The 3,596-nt window shown below is 34.2% G+C and overlaps 1 long non-coding RNA gene across 1 annotated transcript in view; it reads right to left on the bottom strand.

Annotated features, from left to right (window-relative positions):
* LOC110390221 overlaps positions 1-3,596 on the bottom strand; it is a 16,193-nt gene that overhangs the window by 12,090 nt on the left and 507 nt on the right. The gene's annotated exons all lie outside the window — the stretch shown is intronic.

The raw sequence follows: 3,596 nt of genomic DNA, 5'->3' as shown, positions 1-3,596 counted from the left end.
AGAAAGAAAGAAAGAAAGAGAAAGAAAGAAAGAAAGAAAGGAAGGAAGAAAAAAGAAAGAAAGAGAGAGAGAGAACAGGCCTCCCTCTCTAAGAGTGGTCTGAATTTAATTAGCAAAATATATTGGGCACATTTGGGGGACCATCAAAATACATTATGTATTTGATCACCTTGTGTCTATAAAAATGGCTAAATAATTTAAATGTAATTTGATAAAACGTGTTTTCAATGAGAAGCTTCAGCTCTGGGTGATGGATTAAAAGCTTCACATAACCCAGATATTTTATAAGCTACTGCCAAACAAATTCGAAGTAAAAGATTATATTTTCTTTCATTATTTTATGTAGCAAGATTTCTTCATTTTCTTCTTCTTTTTTTTTCCTCCCTAACAGCAGTGGAATAAATATATACAGCATCATTTAAATGTTTTATGAAAAGAAAAGGAGAAAGATTCAGAGCTATCACCTCATCATTAAAAGAAAAATCCTACTTGCTTGTTCAGCAGGTGTTTTATTTCCTACTTATCACCATCTATGTCCCTAAAAATCAAAGATTTAGGGAAACATACCGTGGTTTAGTCAAAACAATTCTGAACTTCATTATAAATTGATATTTTCAGTACAGTTTCAGGAATCAAAATAATACTATTTTGGGAAACTTTCTTCAAAAAATCTTTCTTCTTTATGTGAACAGTTGCATATCTATTGAATAAACTATTGCTGTGTATAAAACAGAGAATAGTTATAAAAAAACTTGCGCTTAATTTTCTGTTCATACTTTGTTTTGCCTTTTACACTACTGTCATTGTTATTTAATGGTACTTCATGGTTTCGTACTCTAATTTAAGTTACAAGTTGCAAGCAGATGAGTAATCAGAGCTATAAATATACAGCCATGTATGCTCTGCGTCTGGGAATACATCAGCTTTAGGTCTGGTATGTTCAGTCATATGAGTTTAAATGACAGACAAGTGAGTATTTACTAACAAAAACTAAGCCTCTTCAAGCCCGCTTAAAATCAGTAACAATTGAATATGTAAGTCTTTAAAAAGAAAAATTCCTGCCGTGGGTAAACCAGTACAGAGCAGTTCTTAAATGAGAATGCAAAATTGGATTTAGAAACTTCAAAGCTGAACGTTGCAGTAGCCAATTATTTTTCAGTCTTTTACTCCTATCTGGATCCATGATCTTCAATTAGGCAGTGGGGTGTCTGATGATTTATGCAGAACAAATTGGTCCTTTAACATGAGATTCAGGAAAAGTACAGAAGGGAGATTTTCACAAGAGACAGATAGACAAATAATTTTTGGATGATAGTGGTATTTAGACATGAGATCTAAGCAACTCTCTTCCATTAGTATGGGGACAATAATAAGTAACTTCATATTAGAAATTAAAGTCTTGGGATTACTGACTGGAATTTAGTATCCTAAATTCCGTTTATAGTTTGCTTTAGATATGGACAAGCCTTAGTTTCAAAAACAAATAACCAAATTCAAGTGGTGTTTTTGTGTTTTTTTTTTTTTTCTCAATTAGCTTATTTTAGGCCCTAGTTTTTATATTAATTTGGACCTGACTTGACCAGATGATCAAAGCCAGTCTGTGAATATACGGCTCACTGAAAGCTGAATTGTCTTCATTATCATACATCAAGGGCGTCAGTAATTCTCTACATGAACCAAAGAATGTTAAAAACTTCTTAGAAATATTTCTAAACCTGAGGAAAAGTCTGACTTAATAATTTAAGGTCTGTTGTGATCCTCCCTCTTTTTGTTTTCCATAGGAAACTCAGGTGGGTTTCAGGGAGAGGGGAAAAGGGATATATTGCCTAGCACAGTAAATTAAACATGTACAGACATAAATGAGAACTTTATGGCTGGCAAAGAATCCTAGCCTTCTAAACTGAAAGTATTTCTTTGTTTTCTGAGTTATCCAAATTGCTCAGTGCACTTTAAGATAACTAGATTTTGTATTGTATTTCTTGTTTATTCACAGCCATTCAGTAGAACTGGACACTTCTATGTTAAAACATTAATAGACTACAAGTTGTATAAAAATGTCTCAAATACATAAAAAATATTTTCTTTTAGTAATATTATTTCTTTATCTTTAGATATGCTCCCCTTTACCAGTGATGAAAGATTACAACAATTATATCTGCTTACATAACATCATGGAGGCTAAGGAAAATGTATTCCTTTTCCATAGGAACAAGTGATCAGATAATAGATTCCCTGAAACTTCCTAATACCAGAAGTATAATCTTATTTTATTTTTGACCACAGACATGCTTGAAAGTCTGCTTCTGCTGCCTGAATGCATCAGAGACAGCCATCACTGGTATAAAAACATTATTTTTCAATGAAAAAAGGATGAGTGGAAAACAGATGAATGGAGAACTGGGGTTATTTGATCAATGTCAGATCACAGGTCAGTGGTAAAACTAGCAAAAAAATAGTCATGTTTCACAGTTGCTAGCTAATATCCCAATGATTATTTAACACCATCTCCTTACATAAAGCTCTAAATTGGACAGTGTTTACAAAGTATCATCAAGCTGTTATGATAGGATTTTTTTTCTCAAATGTTCTGCATTGACTTGCTACATTTACATTTAAATGACTGAAGTGAGCCTTTTTTTACTTACTCCACATCCACTGAAGAGTTTATTTTTCGGAAACAGTTCCTGATAGCCTTACATTTTCCTTAACTTATCCCTTCCTTCTTTGAAGTAAAGCACTGACAGGAATGAATTGAACCTCTCTGCCCCATATTGTCACTAGGTGCTTTTACATTTTCTTAACATCCCTTTATTTATAAGCCAGTCACTGCTCAGGGAGCAGAAACCATGTTTAGAAATGTCCCTACCAGTACATTAGAAATGTCACTTGAGGAACAGATCAACAGTATTATCACCATTATTCTTCTCTCCTCTAAGGACTCTTTCCAGGTCGTAGACACCTATTGTGGATGCTCTGGGAATACTGAAAACCATTAACAGATTGTTAATGTGACTTGTTAACAGACCAAGCAGAGACTTATAAAACAATAAAGCTTTACAATCAATCTGATGTGCAACTAGGCACTGATGAAAGCAGGTATCATATTAGTTAGGGCCAAATTTTAACTCTTAGCAGCTAGTGATACAGAGCTATTGGCAGCCTGTTGGATCAGTTCCACAAGTGTTTTTACAACAATAAAACTTTGGGAGTTCTTCAGATGAGCAGCTAAAGCTGATATGGGTGATCTAACAAAATGAGTCAATGGACATCCATAGGAATGGGCAGAAGACTGTTTGCATCCCTCCTGATAGCAAAACTGACATTTTAACTCTTTCTACCCTTTGCGAGGAGGTTTATTTTTTCTTTTTTTGTATATATGTTTGTTTTCCTTAAAATCCTTTTATATATAACACTATAAAAGAGCAAATAAGAACTGTCATGCCAAAACAGATCTGCAACTGTGTGTTTTCACTATATTACTGATCTCTTCAGCTCACACTGTATGTAAGAACTGAATTTCCTCTTACCCTGCATCCTGCACTCCCCTTCCCTTCCCTTCCCTTCCCTTCCCTTCCCTTCCCTTCCCTTCCCTTCCC

This window comes from Numida meleagris, chromosome Z (genome assembly GCF_002078875.1).
Source record: "Numida meleagris isolate 19003 breed g44 Domestic line chromosome Z, NumMel1.0, whole genome shotgun sequence".
In the NCBI taxonomy this organism is placed as follows: domain Eukaryota; kingdom Metazoa; phylum Chordata; class Aves; order Galliformes; family Numididae; genus Numida; species Numida meleagris.
Note: the sequence above shows the minus strand (reverse complement) of the source record. Positions and strands in the feature narration are given on the sequence as shown.